Source organism: Heptranchias perlo, chromosome 17 (genome assembly GCF_035084215.1).
Source record: "Heptranchias perlo isolate sHepPer1 chromosome 17, sHepPer1.hap1, whole genome shotgun sequence".
Classification (NCBI taxonomy): Eukaryota; Metazoa; Chordata; class Chondrichthyes; order Hexanchiformes; family Hexanchidae; genus Heptranchias; species Heptranchias perlo.
The window spans coordinates 15,232,951-15,255,491 of record NC_090341.1 but is presented as its reverse complement, the minus strand read 5'-3'; the positions used below and the strand labels follow the sequence as shown (position 1 = coordinate 15,255,491).

Genomic DNA, 22,541 nt, shown 5'->3' with positions numbered 1-22,541 from the left:
TATATTGACAATAGTAAGGAAGTTCTACCCTAGTTTTAGTGGCAAATATTCACAAACAAGCAAGCATTGACATTTTATATTTATACTCTCCAATATTTACTGAAGGTGTTGCAGTTCATATCACAGTTTAATCTGTAAACAATTATCTATTATGGTCTGCCCACCTCCACTTCCTGAGTGTGATAGCGTAGCATGGGACTATAGGGTAGATTTTCTGATCAGCTGCACAGATTGCAGATTGAAAAAGTGGGTGAGCAGATCCTAGGCATGTTTTGCGCCTTTTGCCTGCAATTTTCCAGCCAGTTGCGTTTTGTGTCCTAGTGAACATTTTGTGCCAAAATCTCATTATGGCTTAAGAATGGATGCAAAAATATTTAACTGAATACCACAGTTTTTATCTTTTGCACTGGGACTGTGCTTTTTGTCTTCAAAGCCCATTTCGAACGAATGCAAGGAAATATTTCTCACTGAGGAACTTTCATTGTTTCAAAGTTTGCATTACCTTTTTAGTACTGTGTTTTTATTCAATATTTCAGAAATGTTAACAAATTATTTTGGAATAACTTTAACTCTCTGAGTCACACAATTTTGCACGGCTTCCAGATGTAGGGAATGAGCTTTACTTACAGAAACTGCTATGAAACTACAGGGGAAGAAATGGTTTTATCATCTGAAATAATAGTACAAGGCATGATGAAAAAGAAATATAATTGGTCTGATCCTCGATGGGTGTATTTACTTACTACTACACTATTAAGTCTAGACATGCCTCGGCCTGTTTTGGGGGCTTCACACAGAGCAAGAGAGAATCATCTGCTCCAAAATTACAGCTAAGCATTACTATGCTGAAAGAAAAATTGCAATCACAGATACCTTAGAAGATCCAAAATAACCCTTGGGGGCATCAAATTCCCCTTAAACAATCATAGTGCCTGTGTTTTTTGATGCTGGAGAAGGATTTGTTAGAGAAGGGTGTCAAGGGGTATGGAGAAAAGGCGAGTGAATGGAGTTGAGGGACACATCAGCCATGCTCTAATTAAATGGCGGACAGGCTCGAGGGGCTGAATGGCCTACTCCTGTTCCTATGTTTATTATTATCTTTATTATGGCAGCTGAGGCCAGTTTCTTGTGAGTGTCCTGGATTTGAAAGTTCACTGGAAAAACACGAAAATTAAATTGTCCATTTTTATTCAGACATGTAAAAGGACACTTCAAGTTATCTAGTAATCTAGCATTCGGACAGCTATGCTGCCCACACTGTACCACGAAGCAAAATAGAAAGAAACTCTGCCCATAACCCAATGCCCCCCAGTCTTACTTGGCTATGTATTTTCTTAAAGGGACTGCATGGGTGATTTAAGTGAAACCTTACTAATTTATCATGCTAACAATCTGAAATAGCCACTTGAACTTTATTAAGTTTGGTGATAAGAGGAGAAAATAGTGCTTCTAACATTAGCTATGATTTCTGGAACAGCACAATCTCGAGATGTCATTCTGCACAGGTAAAGAAGATACACATGGCAATGCATGCTCACAACAGGATGTACAGCACAAAGATTATGATTTCCAGTGGCTAGAGGGAAATTTGTTAGGGAGAGGTAATCAGTGAGGCCCTCTCCACTGCATCCACATATTTGACCCTCCCGATGGTTGGCAACCCCCCACCCCACACACACAATCTTTGATGTGGGAGAGCAGCAGCAGCATGTCCATCAGCAAGGAAGGGAACAGTAGCAGCAAGGCTGGTAGGACAGTATCTAGGCTGATTTCATGACATTAATTTGCCTTGTAAGATTCCCCTCATGCTATGACAAATCCATCTAGTACAATCTCTTCCCCAATCTAAATAAACACACCCCTTTAGCTAAATAAACTGACCCTGAAATAAATTCACCTTAGCCTTAATCCCAACCCAAAACCCTAAATCTAAGCCAACTCTAAACTTCAATCCAACCCTAACCCTCAGCCAAACTCTAACCCTCTGTTCAACTATAACCCTTCAGCAAAATCTAATGCCACATCTTGAAATTAAGAACAAGTTCCCCCAACTTTAACCCGGGAAGGTTTTCCAGCAACAAGGTTGATGGGGACAGTAAGACCACACTTGGAGTACTGTGCACAGTTCTGGTCTCCATATCACAAAAAGGATATTGAGGCACTGGAGAAGGTGCAAAAAAGATTTACAAGGATAATACTAGAACTGAGAGGTTACAGCTATCAGGAAAAACTGAACAGGCTGGGGCTCTTTTCTCTAGAAAAGAGAAGGCTGAGGGGTGACCTGATAGAGGTCTTTAAAATTATGAAGGGGTTTGATAGTGTAGACGTAGAGACAATGTTTCCACTTTGGGGGAATCCAAAACTAGGGGTCATAAATATAAGATAGTCACTAATAAATCCAATGAGGAATTCAGGAGTAACTTCTTTACCCAGAGAGTGGTCAGAATGTGGAACTTTCTACCTCATGGAATAGTTGAGGCGAATAGATGCATTTAAGGGGAAGCTAGATAAACAGATGAGGGAGAAAGGAACAGAAGGTTAAGCTGATAGGGTTAGATAAAGTAGGATGGGAGGAGACTCATGTGGAGCATAAACACCGGCACAGACCAATTGGGACAAATGACCTGTTTTTTCTATGTAACTTGTGGCTGTAACTTCTATGTAATTCTATGTAGTAACAAAGCTGCCAGAGATGTTAACAAGGCTGGAAGGATTGGTAACAAGACCACTAGATTGAAAACAAGGCTGATAGGAGTGGCAGCAAATTGGGAGAGAGTGGCAACAATGCTACTGGCAGCAAATAGAAGTGGGAAGAAGTGGTAATAAAGTGTGATTAGCAACAAAGCAGAAGGAAGGAGCAACAAAGTTGCCAGGAGCTGTGGCAACGCACAAGAGAGTGACAACAAGGCAGGGGAGTGAGGCAGCAAGGTTAATCGAGACAAACAGAAACCTGATAATAAGGTTAAAGCTGGAAACTTACTTGCATGAGAAGTTGGCTGGTCTGGGAGCATATGTCAGTAAATCTGAACATCCAAAAAGATGCAGGTGCAATTTCTATTCCTCAATCTCACAAAACAAAATCCAATGTAAAAAGGCAACTTTGAAAATCTCATGAGACAATGAAGAAATGCCACACACTCCATTCCCTAGCCACTGACTCCATCACTCTCCCTGACTACTTTCTGAGGCTGACCCAGACCGTTCGCAACCTTGGCGTCCTATTTGATCCTGAGATGAGCTTCCGACCACATATCCGCTCCATTACCAACACCGCCTACTTCCACCTCCATAACATCGCCCGTCTCCGCTCCTGCCTCAGCTCATCTGATGCTGAAACCCTCAACCGTGCCTTTGTTACCTCCAGCCTTGACTATTCCAATGTTCTCCTGGCCGGCCTCCCATCTTCCACCCTCCATAAACTTGAGCTCATCCAAAACTCTGCTGCCCGTATCCTAACTCGCACTAAGTCCCGTTCACCCATCACCCCTGTGTTCGCTGACTTGCATTGGCTCCCGGTCCAGGAACATCTCGATTTTAAAATTCTCATCCTTTTTTTCAATTCCCTCCATGGCCTCGCCCCTTCCGATCCCTGTAACCTCCTCCAGCTCTATAATCCTCCGAGAGCTCTGCGCTCCTCTTGTGCATCCCCGATTTTAATCGCTCCACCAATGAGGGCCGTGCCTTCAGCTGCCTAGGCCCTAAGCTCTGGAATTCCCTCCATAAACTTCTCCACCTCTTTACCTCTCACTCTCCCTTTAAGACGCCTCTTAAAACCTAACTCTTTGACCATCTGTCCTAATATCTCCTGGTGTGGCTTGGCGACAAATTTTGTTTGATAATCGCTTCTGTGAAGCACCTTGGGTTGTTTTACTGCATTAAAGGCGCTATATACATTCAAGTTGTTGTTGTTGCAGTAGCCAGTGAGACAAGAACCGGAATGTATCTCGGATTATCTCAGGCCACTTTAATCCCTGCTGATTTCACATACCTTATTTTCACACCACATGGGCAAGTGAGTCTCCTCTCCTGCTCAACAATGTTGTCCAATAGAATTTGACATTAGTTGATTACATTGCTTACAAGGACATAATAACTGCCAGCCAGTTCACAGATAACATCATGCTTAACGTCTAGCTCTATTGCTCACTATCACTGAATTTTGCAAAAAAAAGTCTTGTTATAACACAAACCTTTGCATTGAGACTGCTGATATTCTATATAAATTAGGTAATAGGTTCCCTCGGTGGATTAGTGGGAAATGCAATGTCTGCTGTGGTACTGAACTACACAGATCAAATCCCTTGTTTGATCCTCGGTCTGTGCTGTTAGCTGACCTCAGCTGGACTAGCAATAGGGACCCTATAATTGGTCTTAGCTTCCCCTGGAGCAGGGAAGAGATAAATCATCCATGGTTCCTGTTCATGTCACAATCCATGAACAGGAACCACTGTTGAAAACATAAATGTGTGGATGTTTGGTGATGACAGGATAGGACTTGGCTGCAATGCATTCACCGGACAAACAGCTGTTACTCACTGTCTAAGCTCACAAATGAAGGCTTTTAAAGCAAAGTAACATAAATATACCCCAGCAAATGTTAGTGCCGTCAGGAAAAGAGAGAGAAACTAGGAGAAATCTTGGATAAAAATTTTTAGGTAATAACCTTGGGCTACATCAGATTTTTTACTAGCTGATCAATACCTTCAGTTCAACAGCTCCACGTGGTACTCGCAAAGGATGCCCTTTTGCAGCAATTAAACACATTTGATTGTCTAGAGGAAAATTTCAACCTTGATTACATTTAATTTAAATGCAGTGCATTCTGCATAAGGAGTGTGAATCAAGGAGAACACTGTATGCATTTCACTAGTGACTAGTTTGAAATTCACTCCCCATAAGAGAGACAATAGGAACAGTGTCTTCCAAGAATAAACCATCCAGTCCAGTGATGTGTACTACCATACAGTCACAGACTGAACTCAGGCAGCCAGCTATGAAAAAACTGGCAGAGTACCCTGTACATGACAGTCAATTGAGGAGACTCCAGTTAGATAGTTAGCTAACTACATACAATAAATAATTGAGGAGTATAATTTGTAAGGGGCATTGACAACAAAAGAAATAAAATGGCAGTAAAGAAGCAAGGGGCCTATATTCAGACTATCAGGCATAAAGGCACTTTAATCAGATAGGGGTCATTGACCATGCTGAGTTAATACCAACCTATTAACGATGAATATTCTGATCAACTGCTAACCTATCCAGTAGGAAGTTAATTATAAAATCATAGAATAATACAGCACAGAAGGAGGCCATTCAGCCCATTTTACCTAAGCTGGCCCTTTGAAAGAGCTATCCAATTGGTCCCACTCCCCTGCTCTTTCTCCATAGCCCTTAAAATTTGAAGTTATTATTTGAAGTTGAAATGATTTATTATTTTTATATTTGTTCTTTGAGACATAACACCATGACATTTACCCTTTAAGTTCTGAATAAAAATATAAGCTATAAAACAATATTTTGTCTCAGCCTAGACCACATCTCAATCAGCCAGGCTGCCAGGTTTCATTCCTTCCTCTGCTCACTTCTTGATCAGCCAGGCTGATAGGTCTGTCCTTCTCCTGAAGCATGTTTCATTTAACCAGACTGTTTAATGCATCCTTAGCCTGAAGTAGTTTTCATTATTGCACTGTAAGGGTTGTTATTGTGAGACATGGGTACTGTACATGATAATGATGTAATCATTCATTGGATTATTACTGATGCACTATTTCGGTTTCAAAATTGAATATTATATTGTAAGTCATACAATTCTTTAACTACATTGAAGCTACATCGGATATATGGGTTCCTGTAAGTGATATTTATAACTTGGTTAAAAACTGTAAGGGTATCTGTAGAGGACATGCATTGGCCAATTCTGGAACCTTAATTAAAGCTGCAAATGCCCTTGAAATGAACATACATTGGCTAGCTTCTAGAACCCGAGCTAAATGCTTTAACCGTTCTTGGAATGGACATGCAACAGCCAATTTCCATCAATTTAACAGATGTCAGATACTAGAAAATCTATCTCTCTTAAATGCACCAGGATTCAAATTGGTGAGAAGGGTGCTGAAGTCAATTCAAAAATGAAATCCAGAATCCACTTCTGAAAGCTGCTCTGTTGGAAAGTTAACTCTCCAGGTACTGAGTTGAGTCCACCATAGTAATATTTATTATTTCCCCAATGGAGAATAGCACCTATCAGAGTGCGGATTCAATAACAACCTTTAATTCACCTTAATAAGCAGATTGAACACCCAAAAAGCAATTGGAAACTAGTACTGCTTTGACAAGGCGTAAGTTGGGACTAGTAAAAATATTGGTAGGTGATGCTGCTACAGTTTTTTCCCCCCAGTTTTTTGTCCGTTTTAATGGCTGTCTTCATGGGTGGTAGTGACAGGAAAATATTGCCAATGGTAAGTTCCCAACATCAGTCAAGTTCAATGGGGAAAGATTCCGAGTAGAAACAAGATGCTTCCCTAAGGAAAAGAAGGGAAATTATGTCTGCAGGTAAAAAATTCTGAGAGGCATAGCAGCAGGCCAACTACTTTGATTAGGGAATGGCGCAATGGATGCTAAGACAAGCCTAAGGAGGGGAGAATAATTAACTTGAAAAAGGGAGGATTCCTACTTTCCATTCGCTGCCGATGAACTACAACTATCAGGGTGACTCATTCAATGACCAATATACACAAGAACCTACCCCACCTGGAGTACATAATCTGACTCAAACTGCATTGTAAACAACTCCACAACAACCAATTTATAAATACGCTGAACAAGACTGACGTCCGTACACTACAACTGCTCCATAAATACACTCATCTATTGCAGACATGTTCAAACCAATCTGTCAGACACATTCAGACAATAATTATCTCTCTTGCAAATTTGCTAACTGATACACCAATTTAATGATATAAGGGCAATGTTATCTTTCTGTAGCTCAATTTTCTGCTCGTCATTGTACAAGAAGCTGTTCTTACAAATGTTATTATTACTGAATCATTCCTTTGAAAAAGGAGCAGGAAGCAATAGTGGATTTTTAAAAATCATTATTTTAACTTCTTTATTTTTACATCTGCTAACAATATCTCTCCCACCATGAAACCAGGCAGTGGGGAGCAGGAAGCTGACTGATTGTGATACAGTACCCAGAATAGAATAGATTGGAATAGCAGACTGACAGACTGTTATAAAGAAGAGAATAGAATCATCATTGCTAACTACAATGGCATTAGGGACATGAGAGATTTCTAATAGCAGGGTGAATATCCATTATACCAGGAATCTGGGAGTTTCAGGATCGAAAACTGACTGGCCTGCAGTCCCAGAAATCAAAAGAGATTGGAAATAAGAAACCCCAATCCCAGTACGAACTATGTGTTTGTCACGTTTGACCCATAGCATCAAATGTGTTTGGCTTTCGTACAATAATTTCCTTTTTTCCCAATGTGAAGACGGTTTCATTCTTCCATGTATAAGTTACATGGGAGAATGATAAACCTGAAAAAGGTCTATACAACTAACACAATGCAAAAGTACCTATGGTACCAGTTTGTAGAATGTTTTTAAATATATAATGTAAGGGAAATGAATGGTGCAGTGGTTTCTGGGTTCAAATCCAGCCCAGTCTGATGGGATGACATTTTCCTGAGTGTGAGTTTAACAGGAAGTGAGATTGGGCAGTCTCAATCCTGTTCTTATGGGGAATCCTAATTCAGCACTAATTGGCAATCTCACTCAGAGGGACAACTGGCTGACTAGAGCAAGAAATAAAAAAAAATGTCATACTGGTGCAGAGGCAGGTGCTCTCCCAAAGCTAGGGACTGAAACATGTTGTTGGAGCAGAGTAGAGGGCACTTTGCTCTGCATTTGTCATTGCTGTACCTGATGGTGACACTGTGCGTCTGAAATGGAAAGAGTTCCATTCCCCAGAAATAACATCCCTCAACGTGAGCACAAAACGAAAATTAGGGAAAAAAAGAAATGGTACAGTATTAACAATCCTCCATGATGCTTGACATTCTCATAGGTAAGACAATCAAGGCTTTGCTGTCAACCTCAAACATTGAACATACTTGAAATGACAGCATTTGCAATTTGGAAAGTGAGTTCCAAAGGTCTAGAAACAACATACAAGATCTTAAGTCTTAGATTGGTGTAATATGGATCCCCTTTATTTGCATCAACATAATAACACTACATATGAAGCACTGGATGTTACATGAGGTGCTAAATATCAGGCAACAGTCCTGCCCAACATTACTCCATTCCTTTCTGTTACAAATTCAGGTCTACCATATGCATCCATAGATACCTTCTTGGGTTCAGTGCTGTCAGTCACTCCCATTAGCGATCTGAATTTCTTACTTTTAAGGGAGTTACTTTATACTGCTCTTTATGTACTTGGATAATATCATACCCTGGGGATGTAACAATTGTATACCATTGAGACCTGAGCCAGATATTCATGTCATTCATACGTGTATTTCTTCAATTTTTTTGAAGGCAACACTTACGAACATAGGAACGTATGAATTAAAATCAAGAATAGGCTATTCGGCCCCTCGGGCCTGCTCTGCCATTTGATAAGATCATGGCTGATTTGATTGTGACCTCAACTCTACTTTCCCATCTACCTACCATAACTTTGACTCCCTTGTTAATCAGGAATCTATCTAACTCAGCCTTAAAAATATTCAATGACCCTGCCTTCACCGTTCTCTGGGGAAGGGAGTTCCACAGACTCATGGCCCTCTGAGAGAAAAAATTTCTCCTCATCTCTGTTTTAAATGGGAGACCCCTTATTTTTAAACTGTGGCCCCTAGTTCTAGTCTCTCCCACAAGTGGAAACATCCCCTCAGCATCTACCCCTTCTAGTCCCCTCAGGATCTTATATGTTTCAATAAGATCACCTCTCATTCTTGTAAACTCCAGTGTATGCAGGCCCAACTTGTCCAACCTTTCCTCATAAGATAACCCCCTCATCCCAGGAATCAGTTAAGTGAACCTTCTCTGAACCGCCTCCAAAGCAATTATGTCCTTTCTTAAATAAGGAGATCAAAACTGCACACAGTATTCTAGATGTGGTCTCACCAATGCCCTATACAACTGTAGTAAAGCATCTCTACTTTTACATTCCATTCCCCTTGCAATAAATGACATCATTCCACTTGCCTTCCTAATCACTTGCTGTACCTGGATACTAACTTTTTCAGATTCACGTGCTAGGACACCCAGATCCCTCTATACCTCAGAGTTCTGCAATCTCTCTCCATTTAAATAACATACTGCTTTTCTATTCCTCCTGCCAAAGTGGACAAGTTCACATTTTCCCACAATATATTCCATCTGCCAAATTTTTGCCCACTCACTTAACCTATCTATATCCTTTTGCAGACTCCTTGGGCTCGATTTTGGGATCGTGTTTCCGGCGGGTTCCCAGCGGGGCGGTCCCGAAAATCCCGATATCCGGTCACGTGACCGGATCGTGACGAAATCCCGGCCACTTCCGGGTACCGCGCTGACGTGCGGGGCTGCGCGCGCAAGCCCCGCTGGTGGGAATCCCGCAGGCAATTAAAGCCAGCGGGGTTCCACTTGAGAGTACTTACCTTGCTCGTTGTGGTCAGTTAATGAGCTGAAGCAGCTGTCAAAAGAGGAAGTGTGGGATTTTCGGTTCAAGGCAGTGAGTTTCCCACACTGGGGGAAACAGTCCCTCCTCAACCAGGCGTGTTGCAGCCAGCAGCCTGTGGCAGGTGCCAAGGTGCGCTCCACGGGGGAGAGCCCTCACCCACGCAGGAGGCCACCGCATCACATAGGGCAACCCCTGCCCTCCACCACCCCCCGCCAAGCCAGAGGACAGACCGAAACGAAACCGCAGCCCCAGTCCGAGGAAACACCCACCTACCCTGCACAACCCCTCAGACCAACACCTGCCAGATGGGTGGTGCGTTGACATCGTCGGAGGACGAACAGCATGACCAGCCCCAGCAGCCTCGCAGTCCACGCCGTCCGCCTCGGAGACGTGGGGCCCCCCAACATGGTGCTGCGGCACACCCACCTGCACAGCAGGAGGGAGGGCAACCGCAGAGAGAGATGCTTCGCAGGAGGCACTACCCTCCGCACAGGGTGTACAGAGCGAGGCTCAGCTTCATGGACCTCTCCGAGGAGCAGTGCATACGGAGGCTCAGAGTCAATCGCCAGGTAGTCGCCGACATCTGCAGCCTCCTTAACGACGAGCTGCTCCCTGATGGACCAAGCAGCATCTTCTTACCTGTCGCCGTCAAAGTCACCACTGCCCTCAACTTCTTCGCATCCGGTTCCTTCCAGGGTGCCACCGGGGACATCACCGGGGTCTGTCAGTCCTCTGCACACAAGTGCATTAGGCAGGTCACCGATGGGTTGTTCCGCAGGGCCTCGCACTACATCAACTTCGCCATGGACGAGCGCAGCCAGATGGAGAGGGCGGTTGGATTCCATGCCATGGCCGGCTTCCCACGGGTGCAGGGTGTAATCGACTGCACCCACATCGCAATACGGGCACCTCCGCATGAGCCAGGGCTGTTCATCAACAGGAAGGGGTATCACTCCATGAACGCCCAGCTCATCTGTGACCACCGCCAGAGATTCCTACACGTGTGCGCCAGATACCCCGGCAGCTGCCACGATGCCTTCGTCCTCAGGGAGTCCGCCGTCCCGCCCATCCTGCAGGCACCCAACGCCGGCAACGGCTGGCTCCTCGCCGACAAGGGGTATCCCCTACACACGTGGCTCATGACACCTCTGAGGAACCCCATCACCGAGCCGGAGCGTCGGTACAATGACAGCCACACTGCTACCAGGTCTACAATTGAGCAGACCATAGGGCTTCTCAAGATGCGCTTCAGGTGCCTTGATTGTTCTGGGGGAGCGCTGCAATACACACCATTCAGAGTGGGACGAATCATAGTTGTCTGCTGTGCCCTGCACAACATGGCCCAACAGAGAGGGGTGCCGCTGGAGGAGGCCCCATCCACACCCGCCACCCACATTGAGGAAGGCGAGGGCGAGGAGGAGGAGGAGGAGGAGGAGGCGGAGGAGGCGGAGGAGGAGGACGCGCCAGAGGATAGTGGACGACCCATGTGCCGAACCACGACTCACCGGGATGGTCGCCGGGCCAGGGAGGCACTCATACGTCAACGGTTCTCCTAGAGTCAGACACTGCGAGGCGCTCGCATCTCCTCACCTGCACATGCGAGCGGCCATACCAGCCCCCTCCACTGAAGAGTGTTGCCAGTAATCCTGCACCCACAGCAGTGTGCCCAATGGGTGGCAGCAGGTGTTCGCCGTCATGATGGCCTCCACGGAACGCACCTATTGCACAGGCCGTGGAAGAATGGACGAGAGGTGGCAGGAGTGGTGAGAATAGAATATTTAATATCTCCAATGTGACATTATATAAAAAAAAAATGTACAAATTAATAGACACCCTGGTGTATTCCCTTTGTGATTATAACGCCTTTGCATTTCTTTTCCGGGTACCCCTACGTGGTGCTACCCCTGTGGCTCCAGCAGAGGTAGTGGCAGGTTGCTCGTGTTCTTGCCTTGACCGGGTTGATGCTTTTGGCGGAAGGCACCTGGGTTTCGGTGCCCGTGAGGGCACCTCCACAGACTGCTCCTCCTGCACCGGGGCAGGGGCAGACTCGGCCACCTGGAGAGGAGGCACCATTGCGGGTACTGGTTGAGAGGTGGGCGACGGGTGGGACGTGGGGGCGCCTTGAGAAGCGTCCCCGCTTCCATGTCCCCGGTCACCATCATCCCTCTCTTGGCCTCGGCCCACATCACCCCTTCCACCCTGCTGGACGGCAGTTTGGATGGCATGTGTGAGGCCTTGCAAGGCCACCCCTAGTGTATCCGTCAGCCTGTTGATGGCAGCGGAATGTTGCTCACCCTGAATCCGTACAGACGTTGTGAGGGCCTGCAAGGACTCGATCTGGAGCTGTGCGTGACGCTCGAGGGAGGCCAGCCTGTCCTCCACCGCAGACAGTCCCGCACCTACCCGCGACACTGTGTCGCCGGTACCCTCCTGTGCCTGCGCCACCAATGCCCGCATGCAGGAGTTGGACTCCTCCATCGCCTGCGCTATTGTGGACAATGCGCGCGGCACCTCTCCCAGTACCTCAGCAATTAGCTGGTGCCCCTCGACGACTCTCCTTTTCACTGGTGGCCCCCTGGGTTCAGCATCTGGGTCCGGCTGAGCAGAGTCTGGAGATGAGTGCTCTCTCCGTCGCGGACCCTCCGCGGCTGCCCCTGCCACCAGGGTCTGCTCATGCTCACTCGTGCGCGGTGACTCACCAAGTGCTACCCCAACTAGTTGGCGAGGGGGACCCACCGAGGTGCGTGTCTCTGCGCTGGTGGATGGTTGGCTATGATGTGACGATGCACCCTCAGAGACCGCCATGTCCTCTGAGGAATCGCCCTCCTCGAGCGCTTCACACACAGACGGACCTGCAAGAGAACAGAGGGCACTTTGAGGCATGTGGACTAACTTGACAGTGCGCCTGATGGCAGGTGATGATACGGTCACTCGCGATCATGGGTGTTGAGTGTCAGCTTTCCCTTACCGGCTGTTTCGGCAGCGACACACTCGCCATCAGCCACCGACAGGCAATGTCGCGTGCGGGCGAGGTCGAGCGCCTCCACCTCGGCGTCGGTCAGCTCCACCACTTGCGGCGGGCCACCTCCGGTGCGTGCCCTTTCCCTATTGTTCTTGCTTCTCTTCTCCTGTGAAGGCAAAACACAGATGTGTGAATGGGTGCGTATTGCATCGTGAGACGCATCGAGCATCGGTGTGGTTGGGTTGAGCGTGGCGCAGATGGATGGGAGGATGCGTGGGCCACATGCCCATCCCATTGCATGGGGATTGGGGTGTGTGGTAGTGTTCGGGTGGGGTCAGGGACGGTGGGTACTTGCGTGCACGGCGAGGATGGTGAATGAGTGGCTGTGAGGATTGCTGATGGAGCGCAGTGGTGGCTGTGCAGGAGGGGTTGTGATCTGTTTGGCGTGATGGTGGGGACGGGATGTGGGAGGGTGCGTTGGTGTACTCACCTTGCCAGACCTAGTCAGGTCATTGAAGCGCTTGCGGCACTGCTCCCAAGTCCTTGGGGTGTTGCCCCTGCTGCTCACCTCCGCCGCCACCTCTGCCCATGCCTTCCTGGTGGCGGCGGCAGGGAACTTGCGTCCATCTTCTGGGAAGAGCGTTTCCCTCCTCCTCCTCACGCCCTCCAGCATCAGCTGCAGTGCTAGGTCTGAAAAACGGGGCGCAGCCTTTCCCCTTGGCTGAGCCATCGTCTCAAACCTCTTGATTGCAGCAGGAGGGGCTTTGGGAGACTGCCCCTTTAAGTGGAGCTCCTACATCGCGTCGACAGTACTGCGCATGCGCAGCCGGCCGGCACGCAGCTGGGGAGCGGAGAACCCGGAAGCAGGGCTTAATTGGTCCAATTATCCCGCGATCGCATGGGGGACGCACACGATTAGCCGTCCGCGTTTTCGATGCTCCCGGAGGACCACCCGCTGGGAACCCGCAGGCCTGCTAAATTCGAGCCCCTTATGTCCTCTTCACAACTTACTTTCCTACCTACCTTTGTGTCATCAGCAAATTTAGCAACCATACATTCGGTCCCTTCATCCAAGTCATTGATAGAGATTGTAAATAGATGAGGCCCAAGCACTGATCCCTGTGGCATTCCACTCGTTATATCTTGCCAACCTGAAAATGACCCATTTATGCCTACTCTCTGTTTCCTGTTAGCTAACCAATCCTTTATCCATGCTAATATGTTACCCCCTACACCATGAGCTCTTATTTTGTGTAGTAGCCTTTGATGTGACACCTTGTCAAATGCCTTCTGGAAATCCAAGTGCATCACATCCACAGGATCCCCTTTATCCATGTTGCTTGTTACTTCCTCAAAAAACTCTAATGAATTAGTCAAACATGATTTCCCTTTCACAAAGCCATGTTGACTCTGCCTGATTGCATTGAGATTTTCTAAGTGCCCTGCTACAATCTCCTTAATAATGGATTCTAGCATTTTCCCTATGACAGATGTTGAGACAAGGCCAGATATGAATTGTTAAGCTGCTTTATTTCACAGTAAATTGAAAATACAGAATAGTTACTATGACTGGACTCACCTAATTCAATCTGTACAACTTATCTTTGCACAATAATATAAAATAAAGAACACGCCACACTAGCCCACATTAATGGCTTGTCTTATTTGACTTAAACACCATAGCTTGTAACTATCTTTCAGTACCTGTTCACCTCAGATTTCCCTTTAACAAACCTATCTGCCCTCACAGCAGATCCTGTTTCAAAAAGATTGTCATTCTGTGTCCCTGCCTCTTGCTCTCTCATTTTATTTCCCTCAGTTCATACCCAGACAAGGATTGAAGGATTTTTAACACAATGGGTGTGAATAGTTTGGGGAAAATAAATTCCATTTAACATAGCAATCACTTTTGATCTAGGTGTATTTTTCTTAAACTTGTCAGAATACACTTCGCTTTCAAAAACCAACATTAAAAACAAACTTTTTTCGATTCTCTCTGTGGAAAAATGGTCAAAAATTGTGAAACATGACACTGTTCTAGGATGACAGCTAAGGAATCATTTGTTCTCAAAACAGAGCAACTTTCAATCTGACATGTCATCTGTCTTCCTTATGTGTGGTGCCATTAACACCATAGCCCTCTAGCATCCCTAGTGCTACTCCCAGCACCTATTGTTTACCTGTATAGACAACATCTTTTTCTATCACAGTCAAGGACTAGCTCTCCATATGATTCAATATTATGCTATCAAACCAACTCAAAATAATGGCCAATGCAACTTCTCCTATTTGGCAACAATAGACAGCTAACTTAAACCAAACAGAGATTTCAAAAAAATGCCCTTTGTTAGAATATCCAAGAGGAATGCGTCATAAGCATTTAATTCACATACCACTTCATTGCCATTGGCAAAACCATCATAGCTGATGAAACTTACCATTACTCTTATCAGACTGCTAAGAAGATTTGGTTGAAAATTACAGGTCTATTTGAAATAAAGTGCAGCTTTACCAAACCATTGAAATGTGACACTTGGCATATCACAGGCAAAAATGTGACCTTAGATGACCTTAAACACTTCCATTGTGCAAATATAATAATTAGCATTCCCCAGTTAAATAAATATTTGTTGCTGTATCCTATGAACAGATTATACAGCACTTAGGGCAGCGAAGCCAAGCTGAATGGTATACAGTGAGTTAACACTAACAGTGTGTTAAAACTGACCATATCAAAAAAAAACAGACGTAGCAAGTGATGGATTCGATTAAGCTGTCAGTTCATCAGCTCCGACTTGGTTAATGTGTTACTACAGTGCAGTTTATTAATTAATACTAACATTAGATACACAATTGTTTAGTTTGGCTCAGTGTCAATGTTCAGTATTTATATAGTGCCTCAAAAAGGAAGCGCGCAGAAAAGGAATCACAAATAATTTGGAACCCTCTGACTGTGAAACCTGATTGATTATTGAAATTCACATAAAATTACAGTACTAGTTATGGTTAGTGAGAGTCTGAAGAACGGAACACATCGCCCTCCTCTGCCACATAAGGAGAACCAGGAGCTTGAAGGACATTCTTAGAAAAATGGTGTAGACATTAGGGCCTGGTCCAAACCTATGAAAAGCACCGAGAACTCATTGCAGTCCAAACTTCAGTCCACAAGAAAGTTCCGGGCTCGCTCAGCTTCGATTGCAGTCTGCGCGGCAGGTGAGGAGTCAGGCTGCCCCCTCCTAAAATCACACCCCACAAGAGATGCACATTCTCCAAGGAGGTCAAAAGTCACTTTCAATCTGAATTCAAAGGACTCCAGGACGCAGCGGAGGCTGTCAGTCCCGGAGGAGGCAATTCTCATGGTTCCCAAATCCATTCTGAAGAAAGGAAGCCCTGAGTGCAGCGAGTTGACTCTGGGTCGGGAGAGGAGCATTTCTGAAACCTCCTCAATCTCTGGCAGGTCTCCAGACACAGACTTATCCTCTGCTATAAGAGACCACGTCTCTCTGGGCACTGGTCGTAGAAGATTCAGTCTCCAGACGGTGATGTGCAGCTCAGAATTTACCTCTGTTCTTCTGGAACTCGAGAAAGAGGACCAGGGCGAACAGACATCCCTGTAATTGGAGGCATTTTTGGAAAGTTACTCACCGTCTTAAGAATTAGCGTCCCGAGGATTCACGAGGCGATCTGCATGGACTTTTGATAGATGCGTTTTCTGAAAAGCCTTCTAATATCTACTGCGAACCTGGGAACGCATGGGTGGAAGTTGCATCTCCTGCACGTTCACATGAACTGGTGCCTCATAAAACAATAGGACGAGATGGATTGAGGACAAATCTAAGAACTCCTACTTTCAAATACTTCCTCGTCCAAAAAAAGACAACATGAAATCCCAGTCATTTATAATCACTGTGTATTGAAGCTGTGTAAAATCAATGTGTTAGTTTTGGATTGTTCCGAGACGATGGCGAGTATATTCACCAAACCTAGACCAGTCTAAATACCCGGAGTTAAAGGACTCTATACTTTTGATAGTGATATATTGTTTGACCTTTAAATTTATATCAGTGCCTTAAAGTTTGCTCAGTTACATTTAATAAACTTTAGAAAGAAACTTGCTTTTTTCTACCTTTTGAGGGGCATCTAATGCAAACCATTCTCACAAGAACAATGCTTTGGCCCAAAGTCCTGTACACGCTGCAAGCTATGAGTTACATTGAGTATCAATCTGTTCGGAATCAAATGATCCCCAAAAACGCGGTAAAAATTTCGGAATCTAGTAATAGAAAGGGATTTTGACTTATTCAGTCACTAAATGGGTGGCCATGAAATCGGAAATTCAGGAATATTCTTGGATACTTTATACTCTGCTTTATAGCATTTAATAGTTCGCGTTGTGTGATGAAGTCGCCCTAATTTGTCTCATTTTCCAGGAAAGTAACACGGACATAGAATTTTTAAAAGGAATTTCCGGAGAACAAGAAGATTTGGAAAGTAAAATACTGGGCCCAAAGCGGGTTCTAACTGAGCAATGGAACTGAAGTGTAGCCAGTTGAGTATGGAAAGGGAACAGCACACCCTTAACTCGATTACTTGTTCCAAAACAGAAGTTATTTGGATACTAACAGAAAAGACACCCCTCTAATACGGGTTAGTCCGTTGCGAACGCGGGTTACACGGGCCCTTGACATGGCCGCTGACTCACAAATGCAGAAAGCATCGATTTATAAAGGTAGGTCCTGCAACCCCTACACGTACCGAGCCATTTGTGCACTTGCCTACACTGGCGAGCACAATAGCATCTGCTGTACTTCAGTCCAATACTTTTAAGGTCGGCATCATGCTTTCATCTGCAGCAATATTACGTATTTAATATTTGTCAGCTGTTGGGAATGTAACCAAACCTAAATCCAAACTGGCCAAAAATTCAGATGTTTAGTCCAAATCTAGAACCTTCAATTCAGTGAGGAGGATAGTGATAGACTTCAAGAGGATATAGACAGGCTGGTGAAATGGGCCAACGGGCGGCAGATGAAATTTAATGCAGAAAAATGCCAAGTGATACTTTTCTGTGGGAAGAACGAGGAGAGGCAATATAAACTAGAGGGCACAACTCTAAAAGGGGTACAGGAACAGAGAGATCTGGGGGTATATGTGCACAAATTGTTGAAGGTGGCAGGGCAGATTAAGAAAGTGGTTAAAAAAGCATACAGGATCCTGGGCTTTATAAATAGAGGCATAGAGTACAAAAGTATGGAAGTCATGATGAACCTTTATAAAACACTGGTTCGGCCACAACTGGAGTATTGTGTCTAGTTCTGGGCATCGCACTTCAGGAAAGATGTGAGGGCATTAGAGAGGGTGCAGAAGAGATTTACTAGAATGATTCCAGGGATGAGGGACTTTAGTTACATGGATAGACTGGAGTTGTTCTCCTTGGAGCAGAGACGGTTGCGAGGAGATTTGATAGAAGTATTCAAAATCATGAAGGGTCTAGACAGAGTAGATAGAGAGAAACTGTTCCCATTGGCGGAAGGATCAAGGACCAGAGGACATAGATTTAAGGTGACTGGCAAAAGAACCAAAGGTGACATGAGGAAAAACTTTTTTATACAGTGGTTAGGATCTGGAAAGCACTATCGAAGAGGGTGGTGGAGGCAGATTCAATCATGGCCTTCAAAAAGTAACTGGATATGTACTTGAAGGGAAAAAATTTGCAGGGCTACGGGGATAGGGCGGGGCAGTGGGACTAGCTGGATTGCTCTTGCATAGAGCCAGGGCAGATTCGATGGGTCGAATGGCCTTCTTCCATCCTGTAACCTTTCTATGATTCTATTTCTTCTTACTCTCCATCAACCATAATTTAGATGGATTATGATGAGATCCTAATTGCTAAATGTGACTGGAACTATCCACTACAAGCCATCAGAACTCAACAGATTTGTGACTTCAGTAACCCCAGCAGATCAAAACAGTAAAGCTTCCCTGGTAGTACCAGTCAATGGGATGTTACTATACCTTAACATTAGGCTTATTTTAATGCAATCGATACATATCCACCAGCCAGTCTCCTTAAATTGCTTTGTTAATGGCCATAGTGAGGTTGTTTTTCTAAAAGTAAATTAAGACCACAATCAGAAATTCAAATATGTTTGATCACCCAAGGAGAATATAGACATGACACATATTCCATATTGAAATAACCTAGTAAGTGTAGAATGAATATAAACTCCAGCCTGATATATATCAAAACTGTTACATATCAAGAGATTGCAATTACATCATATAACACCAGGGTTTTCCGCGATGGTGTTCCTGCACTAGTTGGCCTTCTCATGTATGCCTTTTATACCTTTAGAGGGAGAGAAGACAATACTACAGCCATATAAGTGTCTTGGAGAATGGCACCATACGAGGTCATGCATGCCATGATGAAGAGGTCAAGGTGTTTGTCCCTTTAAAATAAGTGCCCTTGAAGACTAGCAGGAAAAGTGAGTTGAGAGAGTGGTTTTGAGTAAAGAAGGCACTTGAATGTTTGCAGAGGTTGCCCTTAGTAGAAATTATTTTCTCTGACACCCAGGTGCTGAGAGAGAAAGAGTTTGTTAGGTAAAGAGAGGAATGAAGCTGTATGAGCAGTAGAGAATATGTATTGGCACCAGAGCCTTGATGTACCTTGACCACCCTTGTGAGATTATTGAACCTCTTTCTGCATTTTGTGTGGTTTTTGAGGAGGTGGAGGTTGCATTGACTGTTTCTGCCACCTCCAGATAGCATGCATTAGTCTCTTATGCGGCATCCTGCTCTCAGTGGTCATCAGACAGCCCTCTTCCTGGCCTTCACCTCTGCCAGCAGCATCTCCACAGATGCATCAGAGAATCTTTGGGGCTTTCCAGCTGTGATACTCTCCCTAAGCAGTGGTAAGCCAATGAAAGGTGGTTTTCTGGCATCCAAACTGTCCTGCATCGCGAATAAGAGTTGTGGGAGGAAATTGCGGCAGGTGAAGCAATTTCATATTGGCAGATGTGAAGCCTGTCCTGCCGCAAACCCACAAACAGGAGAAAAATCTTCCTTGTTCTCGGAAAAAGAACCAAATGTGAGGGAGATTGGAGCAGGACTGTTTGGTATCCCATGATGACCTAACTATCTCTTGTGACCACCCAAAAGCTGTCAACCCTTGAATACACATTGTGGCTTAAAGAAAAATAGGTACAAAGGTAATGAGGGTGTATTGCCTCCATATGTCTATATTCATGTCAATTACCAAAGGATCCCCTACACTCACCCCACAGAGTGTTTACACTTCATTCAAGAACAATCCAACATCTGATCTGGTACAAGTTTAAATACCCACCTATAATCAATGGAAGTTTGTAACTATCCAACTTCAGAGGAGAGAGGAGATCATCTCCAGGAATTGTACCTGACTATATACATATATATCAACCTGGATAATTCAAACAAACCTATCACCATAATATGTCTATACTCCAAATCCTTCATACTGTGTTCCATTGTGAATTGACTAGAATTAATATATCAATATTGTTATTCCTGTTTTCTTGAATGAAATAGTTTCTTTGAATTAAAAGAGGTGCATTGTATTTGCCCCACCCAGTATTCCTTAAGTTTCAAGGACTCCTCATTTGTATATGCCTCATGTAAAAAGGCTACCGAGTCTAATCAAATTAATTGCTGCAAAATTTTAGAGCACTTGACTAGATTTTGAATTCCCATCACATTTGAGGATGCCACCTTAATAAGGGTTTTACTCCTACTGTTTTAGAAAGTTAAGAGATGGAATTGTTATTTAGTAAGGGTGTTACTGGTTATATTTAACTTGGGATCTTTCTGATCTGTATGGCTTAACTATTTCCTTAACCAGCTGAATTATCAAGAAAGTATTCTTGAACCATCTGTTAAAGAGAATGTACACTGACAATATGGACCTGAAAGTGAGACAAGATAGTCCACAAATCCAATGATTAAAATGTCCAATCTATTTTGGGTCAAGACTTTGACATCATGTGCCTATGGACCTATTGCTTCCTTCAACCTGATGTGACAATTATAATTTAAGGCACCTTGGGCGCTAAATCGAGCCTTGTAGCACCTATTGTTTCGGCGTTACACGGCCTCTCTGACATCCAAGATGGCGTCTTGGATGCGCACCCACGTTTCCCTCATGAGGTGCGCCGGATGCCATCTTGGTATAAGAGTTAGCGCAGGCGCCAATAACAAATGCTGGAATCAAGTAAAGTAGGGAGAAAATGGCTTCAATCAGCGTGCAACGCTAATTTAAAGTGATAGACACCATTTCGGGACTTAACGCTTAACTCAACGCACAGTCTAAATCCCGACCATTGAATGTGTCTTAGAGTGCCTGGAGGACCCCTACCAGCGCTATTTAAAGGGATCATGCAGGATTTACAGGTTATTGGCTGGATTATTGCATCTGGCTGCCCAGACATTTACAACTGTTTTTGGAGGTTTCCTAGACTTGAATACTTGGACGCAGGGACATAGCCTAACATTTAGAGCCAGGAAGTGCAGGAGTGAAGTTAGGAAATGCTTCTACACGCAAAGGGTGGGAGAGTTTGGAATGCTCTTCTGCAAATGGCAGTTGATGCTAGCTCATTTTTGAATGTTAAATCTGAGATTAATAGATTTCTGTGAACCAAGGATTTTAAGGGATATGGGGCTAAGGCAAGTATATGGAGCGAGGTCACAGGTCCGCCATGATCTCATTGAATGGCGGAACAAGCTTGAGGGGCTAAATGCCACTGACACATGCTGCTTCCTGATATGCACCACCTTCTCCTGCAAGAAAGCGGGACGTGTGTCTGGGTGATGTGCCTGTCATTGTTGAATACCTGCCAGTGTGTGTGGCCTGTGAGTTGTGGGTCAGCGGCTTGCAACAGTGGTAATGTGTAAGGGTGAGAGGAAGCATATGGTTGGAAGAGTTGAGTATTGATGGAAAGAGTTTGTTGGTATGTTGGTGATGTGGGGTGTAGTGCGTGGTGCAGTTGGTATGAGACACCACTTGACAGTTGACCTAACTCACCTTGACCACTCATGTCAAAGCATTGAGCTTCTTCCTGCACTGTATCCATGTTCATGATGCTGTGCACCTGGCGTTGACTTTGCCCCCCCGCTGCCCACCACTGCCTTTTGGATATATGTCTGGCGGGCCTCTTGCTGCCCCCCCTCCCCCCGGATTTAGGATGTCCACCTCCTGCACCAAGGTCTCTAGTGCATCAGCAGAGAACCTTGGTGCACGCACTCTCGCAGGCCTGGTACCAACTCAGATCGGCAGATTGGTGAGGTCTGGCGTGCAGATTGGAGGATGTAGGATTTAGTAGTGCACAACCTTTATTCAATGTTTTAGCATAACTTATCAGTGTGTAAACATAGGGATGGGATCTGCATCTGTGTTTTATGTGCACGATGTCTGATCTCCGTTCAGACTCCGTGCAGACAGTAGACTGTTATTTTCAGCATAAACAGATACCAGCTACCATCAAGAGATTTCTAAGAACCATCCTCCCTTTAATAGATTGAGCTCCCCGGTGGTGGAAAGTGCGAATTGCGTTGATTCCAAGTGCAAGGCCTGGAATGGAATGCTGATTGCAGGTGAGTCCTCGGGCCAGCTGAAAGTTGTGTCCTGCCTGCGCAATGGTTATTGGGCGCGGGGTAATAGTGCATCACGCTACCTACGCCCAAAAACAGCCCTTATCCAATTTTTTCCCACCTTATGTTTAATTTGAACAGACTGTCCGTCATTGTTAGTGGTTTCTCTTCCTTGTGCAGGAAGGGCAGTGGTGGGGTGGGGGCGAGCTTGTAGATTCTTCTGGTAGCATTGGGGAAAGCACAGTACCACTAATTGCTGGCCTGCACAAAGCA

The 22,541-nt window shown here is 44.9% G+C and overlaps 1 protein-coding gene across 1 annotated transcript in view; it reads left to right on the top strand.

Moving 5' to 3' along the window:
* arpc4l (actin related protein 2/3 complex, subunit 4, like) overlaps positions 1-22,541 on the top strand; it is a 449,372-nt gene that overhangs the window by 119,521 nt on the left and 307,310 nt on the right. The gene's annotated exons all lie outside the window — the stretch shown is intronic.